This window comes from Rattus rattus, chromosome 2 (assembly GCF_011064425.1).
Source record: "Rattus rattus isolate New Zealand chromosome 2, Rrattus_CSIRO_v1, whole genome shotgun sequence".
NCBI lineage: Eukaryota > Metazoa > Chordata > Mammalia > Rodentia > Muridae > Rattus > Rattus rattus.
This window is the reverse complement of record NC_046155.1, coordinates 210,813,589-210,827,958: the sequence shown is the minus strand read 5'-3', so window position 1 is coordinate 210,827,958 and position 14,370 is coordinate 210,813,589.

The following is a 14,370-nucleotide window of genomic DNA, read 5'->3' as shown; positions in this document are numbered from 1 at the left end:
TCATATTATACATTTTAATTATTATCTATCTTATTCATTTTTACAGACATTAGAAAAACTTTTTTTATCTTTATTAACTTGAGTATTTCTTATTTACATTTCGATTGTTATTCCCCTTCCCGGTTTCCAGGCCAACATCCCCCTAGCCCTTCCCCCTCTCCTTCTATATGGGCTTCCCCTCCCCTTCCTCCCCCCATTACCACCCTCCCCCCAACAATCTCGTTCACTGGGGGTTCAGTCTTGGCAGGACCAAGGGCTTCCCCTTCCACTGGTGCTCTTACTAGGCTATTCATTGCTACCTATGAGGTCAGAGTCCAGGGTCAGTCCATGTATAGTCTTTGGGTAGTGGCTTAGTCCCTGGAAGCTCTGGTTGGTTGGCATTGTTATTCATATGGGGTCTCGAGCCTCTTCAAGCTCTTCCAGTCCTTTCTTAGAAAAACTTTAATTTTCTTTATTCTTCTCCCATCTGCCCCTGAGTATTCACATGCACGTGCACTGGTTACCATTCCAGCCCTAGCATGAAATTTTGTGTAGTGAAAGTGATGCTGTATATCACAGAGAGACAGGACTCAAACTGGAAACTCCTTCTATGAGCCCAGCCGTATGATGACAATCTATGTGTAGATAGAATCCCTTTCATGTTCTCTCATTCCAACATGGCTCCAATACCGGTAATAATTTCTGGACTTTAGACTGCTCTATGCAAAGTTAAGTGCTAGATGTTTACCACCCCGAGCTACACGTAGCCCCGGAAACCCAGTTTACCTACAGGGTCCTTTGAGAATGGCTAACTGTTCAGTGCTAGACTTAGAAATACAAAGGCCAATCTGAGGAAAGCTCACATAAAGCTGTACCTTCTTCTGTGTCTCACTATTCCATTACAAGGAAACATGTAGGTCACGGGGTGGTACACACCTTTAACATGTGCTTGGGAGGCAGGGGCAGGAGAATCACTGTGACTTTGAGGCCATCCTGGCCTACGTAGTTCCAGGCTGGCCAAGGCTACAGAGTGAGACCCTGTCTGATAAACAAACAAAACAAACACCTCAGAAATATGCAACTCTGGGCTGCAGCTCTGTGAGGGTCGCATACGTGGCCTGCTGTATTTATGGCCTGGGTTCAGTCTCCAGCATGGTTGGCAGAAGAAAAAAGGCGAGAAAACAAGGAATACAACACATGGGAAATATTATTCTGGAAGAATAAATATCACGCTTTGAAGGACCATGGACCCTGAGGGAATTGAAACTTCAGCTATGATTTTCAGTATGACATCCTTATTCTACAATAAGATCTTACATTTTAAATCTAAGATATAAACACTACCTAGAACTATTATTTATAAAGACTATAAAATACATGGAAAAGCTGCAAAAAGAGCATAAAATATTCTTGTATGACATTCACTTGAGCTTCGCCCATTGTGAACATTTAAACTACTCCATAAGGATGTATTTACTCTATGTGTATATACGTTAAACATTATGTAAACACACTAAAAGAGCTTTATGACAGTACATTGTAGTCATCTGGCCCATCTACTCCCAAGACTTCCATGTATAATTTTCTAAGATCCAGGTACTAACACAATCAGGAAATTTAAGGTCAAGACTCTACTGACATGCACGTCATTGAGCTATGAAACTCCATCTTTAAATAATACCCTTCACGACATTTTCTCCGGTCTGGGATCTGAAGCAAATGTCACTGTGCTAAGCAGTCTCTGCTGTTTGGTGTTAGGAACGCAGCCTCATTTCTCAGACTTTGACAAATAGCATGGATGTTTTTGAATGTTTCTTCAGACGGCCTTCCATTAGGGTCTGTGTGACATTTCCTCATGACAAGGTTCCTGCTGTCCACTTAGCACCAGGACATTACACTGGTGACATTCGTCCTTAGTATTTGGCAGAAACATGTGGTGTTGATGTCTGTGGTGGTTTCTGAACCAGAGCGCTCACATGGTTGAGCTGGTGTTTACAGACTGACTATTGAGAACCTTGCATTTACGTATAGGTCAGTCCCAACATAATTACTAAGATACAGCAATGAATAACGTTGCAAATACGCACTTTTACGTTTTTGGGACATCTATCTTACAGGTGAATTCCATAAAATGGGTAATTTCTATTTCTATGTCCACAATTTAAAATAAAATGAGTATGTTGCTACAGATCTCATTATCAGGACTATGTTTTCAATTCTGAGTTCAGTGAAGCATGGTTTTCAACCCATTCAAAACTGAAAAGTTTCATTTTTAAAGTGGTATACACTCATTGCAAGACTACCCATACTATATAAATATGGAGTGTATTAAATACAAATAAATTATACATTTACATATGTAAATATTAAACTCATATGTAATCTTACCAACCAGTGTTTACAATGATTAAAACCTACTGACCCATGGCCCTCGGCTTGGCTCTCCTTTAAAACATAGTTTAAAATATGGGATTTAAGGGGTTGGGGATTTAGCTCAGTGGTAGAGCGCTTGCCTAGGAAGCGCAAGGCCCTGGGTTCGGTCCCCAGCTCCGAAAAAAAAAAAAAAAAAATATGGGATTTAGGAAAATGTCTGCTCAGATTACTATGGCTTAGAAGCAAATGTTTTTTTTTCCCCCTCAGATAATAGCTAATTTTTAGGAGAATGTGTTTTCAAGATTTAGAAATCCCTTTTTTAAAAAATAAAAAAAATAAAAGGGCCTGAAAGTAGAAAAGGGCTGGTCAGGGAGAAGGGATGGGGTCAGGGAGAAGAAGGGGTCAGGGAGAGGGGATGGGGTCAAGAAAGGGCCATGGAGTAACTATGTTGAAAACACATTGTTCACATGCACAGAATTTCAAAATGAAGTCCACTCTGTATAACTGATGTATGTTCACTTAAAACTTGGAAAAAGAAAAGAAAGCCCATTCTATCAAAAAAAAATTAAAAAAAAAAAAAAAAGGGACTTACTGAAGAGAGCACAGCAGCTGCCATGTGACATTTCAGCGAATGACTTGTGCTTTGCAGTCTGGTCCCCAAGACCTGTGTGGTAAGTGCCACATGTGTGGTAAGGAAGAATAACTTGAACATCCCTAAGGATCATACCTTGGTCTTTGCAAGTTGATATTTTACTTTCATAGAATAAAACTCAATAATTTCAGACAACGGGGTTTTCCTTTGTTGTCTGTTGGCAGTAAAATATGTAACTACGCAAATTTCGAAAGGCTTTCGTTTTTATTCTGTACAGAGTTTTGCCTCTGTGTACGCGCATCCATGTGCCACTTGATGCCTGGTACCTGTATTGAACAGAAAGCATCAGGGGGATCGCCTGGAATTGGAGTTACTGATGGTTGTGAGCCTCCGTACAGGTGCCGGACATTTTGAACCTGGATCTTCTGGAAGAGCTGCTGGGACTCTTAACCCTGAGCCATCTCTCCAGCACCCTTGAGAGGATGGAATTTTTTATAGATGGAATTTAACACAACTGAAATGCCTGCCATGGAGTAAGAGGACCATGTGCTACCGGTAGTTTTGGTTATATGTAGTTTGATAAATAAGCATATACAAAAGGGATATTTCTATGAGCTCCTATTTTACTGAATCAAAACCACAATGAAGCCCAGATATGGCACCCGCCTTCAATCCCAGCACTTGGGAGGCAAGTGGATCTCTGTGTATTCGAGGCCAGTCTGGTCTACAGAACTAGTTCCAAGAAAGCCAAGGCTACACAGAGACATCCTGTCTCAAAATTCAAAAACAAGAAATTACAATGAGTTATCATTGTAGAGAGGGGACTTTTCTAACGCGAGGATGTCAGCTAAGGTCTTGGGAAAAGAGTCAGAGAGAGGAGAAACTCTAAAGGTTGACTTATTTTCTAAACTTAGAGTTTTGAAAAATGTATTCTCTTGGCGAAATTGTATCCTTGGGGAAAAAAGAAACAACCCAGAAATGAAAACCAAAAAACTTCCAGGGACAGTTTTCAGAGTCATAATTTGAGAAAAGAGTCTGTTCTTCTGCAAAGACTTAGATATAACGGTCACTGGTTTCTGATCCGGGAAAGAGCACCTTCCCTGCTGTGTGGTTGGGTAGACAGATGAGGAAGGTGGGTAAAGACGTGTGCCTGTTCACATAAAGAAGCTCATTATTGGGGCTGGGGATTTAGCTCAGTGGTACAGCGCTTACCTAGGAAGCGCAAGGCCCTGGGTTCGGTCCCCAGCTCCGAAAAAAAGAACCAAAAAAAAAAAAAAAAAAAAAAGAAGAAGCTCATTATTGACCACCAGCGCTATCGGAATCTGATAGAAGAATTTCCACTAGTGTGTGACCATGCAGTATGCATAGATGGGGTTTCTGGAGGCCATGTTTATGCTTGTAAACTGGGCTGATCTTAATGCCTATGCTCCATCTGGTTTGGGGATTTGAGTTTATTTCAAATTAAATTGGGTTCGCTAAAAACATCCTCTTGCTCTGGGGAAATCTCTTTCCTCCTCTTCCATCCACACCCCCACATCACCATGGCTGTCGTCTGTTTACTTTTGGAGGGCAGGATATGGGAATGGAAATGGATTATAAACTGAAACAGTTGTCAAAAACACAAACAAGGCTCTCGGAGGAAATGACTTCCTCTTTACACTGTGTCCCTGGTGGACCACAATCACTCCCTCAGTCAGGGGACTGGGATTTGGATAAACATCCAGACGGCAGCAAACCTCAGCCCTTCAGTGACAGAGAATCGGGGCAATTTAGACTCATCCCAAACCCACAGGATGAATGTAGCTGGAATAACAAGTAGTAAAGTGTATGTCCCACTGGATGTGGGGCTAAAGGAGCGGCTCTATTCTGTCGTTTTCATGTTTCTTAATGAGCAAATTAAGGTTCCCAGATTTAGAAGTCTGGGGAGGTCACTGAGTGCATGGCTGAATTGTCAATGACAGCGCTTTCTAGGAGTGACAAAGGACTACAGGACAATTAGTTGATTGTCCTTAAAGTTAAGAAAATTTGCCATAGACCACTGCAGCGACTCCTTCTGTTTTGTCTCCTTACATGGTACCTGCCCTACTTGTTGCTAATAATCTCCTAAAGACTCCTCTAGCACGGCATCCTCACTTGAGCGCCAAGTGACAGCAGTGACTAGATCAGTTGTCCTCAGTCTTCCTTACGCTGTGACCCTTTAGTACAGCTCCTCACACCGTAGTAACCCCCAACCATAGAATTATTTTCATTCCTACTGCATAACTGTAATTTTGCTACTGTTATGATTAATAATGTAAATATTGGTGTTTTCTGATGGTCTTAGGCGGCCCCCCTGTGAAAGGGTTATTTGATCCCCGGGAGGCTGTGCGTTCATCCCTAAGTTTCAGACAGTGGATTGGGGTTAAATTCTGTCTCCCCATTGTAGACTCCTTACCTAGTACAGTGGAGTTTTCTCTTTTCCACAAAAGGTGATTACTTAGTATCTACTTCACAGAGAATGAGTTACTAGACACAAGCCAGGTTCCATGGGTATTGTATACACTCTTGATAGCGTAAGAAGCTTTTAGAGAGGAAACCAGGGGCGTCCCTTCAGCGTGGGTTAGGCACAGTGCCAGCAGATGTGTTGATGGTGCCTGTTGGTTGCTGCCTTTGATTTGGAAGTTTGACTCTCTTACTTCCTGTAGGATGAGTCAGTCCATCCTTACTGCTTGTGGTGGCCCTGAACTTTTCCTTTGGTCAATCTTGATGACAATCCCTCGTCACTGGTATATCCTTAAATCCTAAGGACAACTTTATCCTCCACATTCAGAGGCATAATTAATCCCATCACTTGAACATATTATAAACAAAACCACAAATTTACGCTGGGTCGGGCACTGTGGTTCAGACAGACTGGACACAGCAGTCGATTCAGATAAATCTTTCACCTCACCTGGATCGCCGCTCTGTAAACATGTTTGTTCTGCAAGGGTTCCCCCAGCTCTTCCCTCAGGTTCTGCCTTCAGGCTGACAGAGTTTAAACTGAACTTTCATACATCAAGAGCACCAATTTAGACTCAAGTCTTCAGTTGATGGCTACGATGAGAGGAATCCGTTGGAAGACTCGGTTGTCTGCCTCACTGACTGGGGTCATCTGCCTCATTCAATCCTCCAGCCCATGTCTAGCCTAGCTACGATTTTGTTGAATCTATCGCTTCTCTCAGTGTTTATTGAATAACTTGTATTCTGGGCACTAGGGGAGGGAACCTGGGAGGTACTGGGAGAGGAAAAACTAAAGTAGAAAGGCACAGTACTTTTAGACATAAAATATACTAGAAATGGGGCAAGCCAATTTTTAGTATTATTTCGTTAGTGTAATGGGAAATTCTTCTGGGAAGATTTTTTTTTTAAATGTCTTTCAGAATTTTCAAAGTGTGTTATGAAAACTATTACAGACTGACAAGAAGTTAAAAAATAATTGCTCAAAGGGCTGGGGTCGTTCTTTGGCCAGCTTCCCCAATGTTCACACCTGATGGGCCTACTGTACATATCAAGCCGTGGAAATGACACGGTACTGCTGATCACTCCATGGCCCTGTGCGGATGCCTTGTTGTTATACGCACTCACAGAGCTTTTGTGTCTAGCATTTATACAACACTGAGAGATAGTACAGTTGAACTAAATGAGGTTCAGAAAACAGAGGACCGTGCCTCAGTGTGCAGCCTCCTGCACTGAGGGCATGGATGTCCTCAGAACAACTTGATTCCATTGCCCTGAAAGCTTTTTCCTGGGAGCTCTCAACTGTTCCCATATAAGGTTTCCTACATTAATTTTAGTTCTTCCTGGCCCTTTTGGAAATGCATATTTCTTTAAGAAACTAGTTTTCCAGTTCTTATCTCCACACCCCTCATCAGAATGGATGCCAGCTACCTAAGAGTCACAGATGAGTCTGTGATGAGAGACGCTACCACTTGATAGTTGTATTTATCAAGGACGTCCAGCGCAACCAAGCAGCTAATCCACACTGCATAGCCCAATTGGTTTTGAGAAGCGATGGCTCATAAGAAGTCAAGTGTTGAAATCTAAAGTGTGTCTGTATTCTGAAGCAGGAGGAGCAGAGGTAACCTGTCAGCATATATCCTGAAACACAGAAATAGTGTGGGAGAGGACAGAAGAATAAAGCCATGTCGTGTTACGGGGACCAGTGAGAGGAGGCAGCACAGAGCACCCGAAGACTGGAAGCAGTTGTCAGAGTCAGCAGCAGGGCCAAGGCATGGAAGAAAGTTTCCATATAACTTCAGTAACCAAGCAGAGTCAGGATGACTCAAGCCCTGTCTGCAGTTCAGACGGATTTGATGGAAACTGCAGGCTAGGTTTTCCTCCGTGGCCACCCTGACTTTACGAGCCACGGCCCACATGCTTGGAAACGGTAAGTGGACAATTACTAGCCGGTTGTCGAGTGATGGCATAAATGGCTGGAAAAAAGCTCGAATTTGGATATGTGACAGTTGTCAAGGTAAATCTTTTTACCCTTTGGTTCTACGTAGCTTTAGATGCTGCTTGGCCTAGAATGGTTGCAGATGAGAGGAAGCTGTCTCGGTACTTCTAACTACAAGTCATCTTGATCAGCCAGAGGAGATATATAACAGTGTAGGATATGAGTACACAGCAGTGTAGGATATGAGTATACAGCAGTGTAGGATATGGGTATACAGCAGTGTAGGATATGAATATACATCAGTGTAGGATATGGGTATACAGCAGTGTAGGATATGGGTATACAGCAGTGTAGAATATGGGTATACACCAGTGTAGGATATGAGTATAGATCAGTGTAGGATATGCATATCTAGCAGTGTATGATTATAGGAACATAGCAGTATAGGATATGAGTATAGAGCAGTGTATGATATGGGTATAAAGCAGTACAGATATGAGTATAGAGCAGTATATGATATGGGTATATAGTAGTATAGATATGGGTATACAGCAGTATAGGATATGGGTATAGTATGTAACAGTATAGGATTTTTTTTTTGATTTCTTAAAAAAAATAACTGTTTTGAAAGGTTCCATGTGTTCTAAGAAACACTATTGCAATGTACTTTTTAAAACACTAACTATACTGCATTGTGTATCTCTAGCTTATGTGGAATATTTTGATGTACAGGGAAATAGTTACATAGTCAGGAAAGTTAATGTGTACATTGTCTCATATGACAGGAATGTGGATTTTCTCTCTTTAAAAAAATCCTGAGTTTTAAGACTCTATACAGGACAAGATTTCCGCACAAAGGCAGCTTAAGTTAGAAAGCTCCATCTTGTCACCTGGAGCTCCCAAGCTGTCAGTTCCAAAGTTTGGGGCAAGGGGAGGCTAAGGTCAAAGCTGAAAGAGTCCTTGTCTGTCTTTAAACTGGTGCTTGTCCACGTGTGTCTATGGGTATATGAGCGTCTGTATGTACCCACTTGGTGAAAGTAATCTTCTCTTAACTACAGGACTTCACTGCCACTACCACTACATACAGACACAGACACAGACACAGACACAGACACAGACACAGACACAGACACAGACACAGACACACACAGACACACACACACACACACACATACACAGACACAGACACACAGACACACACACATACACAGACATAGACACAGACACACACACAGACACACACAGACACACAGACACACACAGAAACAGACACACACACAGACACATACACACACACAGACACACACACAGAGACACATGCACACACACACAGACACACAGACACACATGACACACACACACATACACACATAGACACAGACACACACAGACAGACACAGACACACACATACACACACACATGTACACAGTCAAACACAGAAACAGACACACATACACAGACAAACACACAGACACATAGATACAGACACACAGACACACACACACACACACACACACACACACACACACACACACACACACACACATGTACCACACTCACACATGTATTTTTATAGCACCTATTTTAAATTTTATTTTATTGCCTTCCCCATTCGTTTTTATGTATACTTCAGGGATAGACTTGATTGACGAAAAATCATTAATTACTTATTTTTGTTGCAGTTTTGATGAGTGCTATTTGTGAAAGTCACTGTTGGCCATCTGCTTGGCTTTCCTTCCAGTAGCTAAAGAGCTCCAGTTAAAGACTGGATTTGAATTTAATAACAGCGGAAAATATTTTCTTTTTTGATGGGCAGAAGAGAGAAAGGAGTTTGGGGGTGAGCAGGAAGCTTAACTTTTCCTAGATTCGTGTGGGCAATGTGTGATGTAATTTATCTGCCTCGCCCTCATCCGCCTGACCCCTCACCCCTCTCTTTAGGCATTCTTCGTGTGACTTACAAAACGCATAGGATGTTGGAGTTGTTTTAGAGATGTAGCAAAGGGCCAAGTTTGCCTTTAGGATGGACTCATGGTGAAAAGGGCTCTTCCAGGGAAGTTAACGCACATCTGGGGCCCTTCGACATTAAACCAGCATTCCAATTCGTTTTGATTAAGCTTCTGTGGCTCTCTGCCATTCAATCCTTCTCTGTATTTTGGGAGGTGACTCCTTTCCCAGAACACATGCTTTACCTTATCCATGTCATTAACAGAAACTCAAACATGTTTAATTTCTTATGAGGAAATGATACACACTACAAAGGGGGCCGGTGAGTAACAAACTGGGGGAAATCAGAGTTAAAAAGACATGAATTTAGATACCTAGACTGAATTTAAAATGTCATCTTAAATCTAAAACTAACATTGTTTATTATTATTATTATTATTATTATTATTATTATTATTATTATTATTAACCAGAAGTAGGCAAAAGAAGCAAACACTTGTAATATGAAAGCAGGTGACTGCCAAGAGCAGCACCTACACCTTTCTGGTGCTACTCTGTCACTATATAAACACTTAACATAAACCGTGCAGCTTTAGTGAGCTACACGCTTTTCCATCATTTTGAAATCTATGAACTCAATTTAAATCTCAACAGACATCCACCCTGTTCAGGAAGTGAAATGATTCAGGAAGCTTTTGCCAAGTAACGTTATTAATGGCAACAATCTCTGAAGTGTGACTCACCTCCTAAGTCAGTCTCTCCTCTCTTACTCTACCCCTGCAGCCCCTTCCCATGTGGTTCCTTACCCATGATTCACTCCTCCTAGAGAGTCAAGTGTACCCTAGAAGGAAGGAGGCCAAGAGGAATGTGAGAGGAAAGAATCAAGATGTAAAGGAATTCCTGCTATTTAATTAATTTTTTAAAAACATTTATTTATTTATTTATTTATTTATTTATTTATTTATTTATTTATTTATTTATTATGTATACATCATACAGCTTTCTGCCTGCATGTATGCAACTACAGGCCAGAAGAGGGCACCAGACCTGATTATAGGTGGTTGTGAGCCACCATGTGGTTGCTTGGAATTGAACTCAGGACCTCTGGAAGAGCAGGCAGTGCTCTTAACCTCTGAGCCATCTCTCCAGCCCTTTAATTAATTTTTAACTACCAGTATATTGTCCTCCTTTTCTGCTCTGTGATGGGAGGTGGCTTACTCTGCAATGCAAGCCACCGGAAGCCATCGGATCAGTGGAAGCCAACTCTTTTTAAGCAGCTAACGATTTTCATGTGCCTAGAGGCTTACCTTCTAAGAAGCAATCTTTGAAACCACATGGCCACAATTGAAGGACTGCTTTATAAAATGTATTATAGCCTTTCCTGCTCCTTTAAATTGGCTGTTCTAAATATACCCAAGCATTTTGCCCAAGCCCCTGTTCATTAACACGAGTTGGTTCTGCCTTTGTTTAGTCTCTGTCTTCTACTTTGTTGTTGTTTTTTTTTTTCTCTCCTGTGCATACTTTTTCCCCCCTTCTGTATTTAACTCCTGCAGGTATGCTCTCTCCTTGTCTTCGGGGTTTTTGGGTGTCTCTCTTCTCCTTGCTTTTGTCTGATGGCTTGTACCCCTTGCCTCTTGTTTTTCTCATTTTCACGGCAAAATTGAGCCAGAGGCCCAATACCGTCTCCATCTAATTCTCTACATTAAAAGTCTTAATTAATGGGACACTCATCTGAGACTACATTCAGATACAGAATCTTTAGAGTGGTTATTAGTGACCATGAGCTCATTATGGTGGTCTCAAGTCAGTACAACTACTGTCTTATAGACAGATGTTGGACATAGATGATGATAGATGACCCAGTACACTTCTGTCTTATAGAAAGTTGACACGGATGGTTATAGGGTGGACAGTGAAGGGTGACAAAGCAATAGATGACCATGTACAAGGTCACGAGGCACCTCAGGGCCCTCAGGAGGCACCGACCCTGCCAACTTACCTCACAGTGTTCCCTAGACATGTGGGATAATAAAATTCTATTATGTAGGTGGCACAGTCTATAGTGATTTAATACTATAATTTAATTTAATAATATAAGCAATCCATATAGACTGTCTTAGAACTCATATGGAGCCTTAATGCCATGATAATGAATGACAAGCAGACATTTTTATTGGGACTACTGCTCTGAGTAGTTCTTATGTGCCTCAGAATATGAATATTAGTGACCTTAGTCATATTTTAGTGCCTTCTTAGGTGGTAGGATTTTCTCAAGAATTTTTTTATTCAATCAATGCATACTTATATCCTTTCTACCTGCCAGTCATTGTACCAGATGTAACATGATGAAGGGTTGGCAAATCCTCACGGACTTCACAATATTGAATGTGGGTGGCAGCCAAGTAGGCACTGGAAAATATTACAAGTACACACAGGACGGCAGGGAGGAGCAAAGGAGATGTGAGCACTTTACTGAAAACTACTTACAAAAATGATCATTCTTGGGCCCACAGGGGGAAGAGAGGAGAACTGAACTATACTCCTCTGACCTATGCATTAAAGCCCTAACCCTCAGTTGGTGGAATTTATAGACAGGCACTTCAAAGGTAATTAGAATTGGATAAGGTAATGAGAGTAGGGCCTTTTATACAAACCAATAAACTCCTGGCATTGAGAATACTGAGATGAAGCCACAAAGAGAAGCTTTGTCAGAAATTGGTCATGCTGGTACCTTGAAATAGGACTTTAAACCTCCAGAACTTGGTGCTAATGAACTCCTGCTGCTTGAACTACCCAGTCAGTGCTGTTTTATGGCATCGGTCAAGCTAAGAAAGGCCAGAAGCTAAGCCCCCAAAAGAACTCATGCCTCTGGGTTGAACTCTTATTCCTTTGTTTATTCAATTGCTCCAGCCTGTGTCCGTTTCTTGTCCTTCCTTCTAATTACGAACCAACCAATCACGATCAGAAACTGTCAAGGACGCTAAGGCGGTAGATAAGCAGGACTTGCTCTCATACAATGTACATTTTAGTGGAGAGTTAGACAGTAAACTGTATGCAAATGCACAAGATGTATGGATGCGTGACAGTTGTGAGAGTGCCAAGAACAGAAACAGGGACAAGGTGAGGACTCTGGAGTCCTATAGCGAGAACACACAGGGTAGGTCTATCAGAGGAAGACAGTTGATCCTGGAAAGTGAAGAGTTAGGTGGCCAGTCGTACATGGATCCGGGAGAGTATCAGACAAGATAGAACCTGCCAGGTCGAAGGCACAGTGAGAAATAAGCACTCTGGCAACAAAGGCATTTATATAGAGCCAATCAAAGGGTAGGACAGTGCAAAGGAGAGACAAGCCAAGTCCAGAGGGCTTTGTATGCCATCTTAAAGAACGTACAACAGGCTTCCGTGATGACTCAGGCCGGGGATGATGAAAACTTAGAAAGGAATGAAGACAGAGATTAAATAGAAACGATTTCAGCAGCTGCATGGACACAATGTGACATGAACAACAGGGACATCCCATCCAAGTGTGGCCATCTGATCTTACATATCTCATGAAAATAAATCTCGGAAGCGATGTTGAAAGTTTTAACAATGGTGCTATTGAAAAAGATGTTAAATAAGAGTACTGGAAGAATAAATATCACTTATTAAAATGTGTGCACTTAATAAAAGGTGTAAGTCATGTGTGACATAAACATTTGTGAGGGGAGATAGAAGGGGTTAAGAGGTGGTATATGAAAGTTTCTGCTATATTTATAATAGTTTATTACCTTGATAAAGAGGTAAATGCTAAGATTTATTGAAGCTGGGTTAGTGTATGAGGCTCTGGGATATGCATTAAGACTGCACTGTTATAGCAAAAATACCACTGACTGAGAAACAGATGCAGAAACAAGCTCCACATGGCTCTGGGGCCTGGAAAGTCTACCATCAAGGAGCTGACCGTTGCTATCTCTGAGGGCTACACCCTCGTAGACAGTCTTCTTCTCTAATCCTCATATAGGGGAAGGAGCTACAGGTGGCCTCAGCCTGTCTTATAAAAAGGATGGACTCCTCATTTGTGAGGCCTCCACCTCTTGACCTTGCTACATGTTAAAGAGCCCCGTCTTTGAATTCCACCTTGGAGATTAGGGTTGCAACATCTGAATTTTTCAGGACTCAACACTCAGACCATTAAAAATACAATGGCACAGGGCAGAGATTATAAAGTTGAAAGACTGTAAGGAGTGGTGGTAGCTTGTCATCTGAGGTCCAGAGGAATGTAGGATTGCAAATGGTTTGTGTACGTAGGTGTAAGGTGTGTGTGGGGGGCAGAGTCAGGGTATGCGTGTGCGTGCACACACATGTGTATGTTTTTAGGACGAGAGAGTCAGCCTCCGGCTGTTTTCGCAGCAGAGTAGAAGAGGCCTGCACAGGCTCACTTGTGTGAGTGGGCATATCAAACAACAATGCAACAATGGGTTTGATTTTTCCATCAAGTGCAGAGAGACAAGAAGGCAAGTTGTGGTGAGATTTAAGAACAAATTCTATTGCTCATGGAATAAGAAGTTGTCTAAAGTTAAGAAATAAAGCAAGGTCTTGAATTGTGGGGACAAGTTTATCATGCGGCTGAATTTCAAATACATGGAACATTATATGTGAGTCGACTATCCATTAGATCTGCCTAACCAATGCCCCCTACACACTTATGTCTTCCAACGTGTCTGCTTATCTTCTGTAAATTTATGCATGATTTCCATGCCAGTTGGAAGCTCACAAAAAGGAAAGAATAGGCATGGAGTTGAAAATAGAGAGGAGACGTCAGGCAAACAATCGTGCTCAGATTCTGGCTCCGACTTAGTGAACCCCAGAACCTTCAAGCTGGTTGTTTTACAGACTGAAAGCTATGACATATGTCAAAGTGTCAAAGAACTTCAATTTCCCAGCTCTACTTATTGAAGGAGCAGATAGGTCTCTGCAGGAAATGGGGTAACCGAAGTTGATGAATGACGAGTGAGACCAAGAGTAAACTGGATGCGGGGAGTACATTGCTATCTAAAGTCATTTTAGTTATTTTGGGTATGA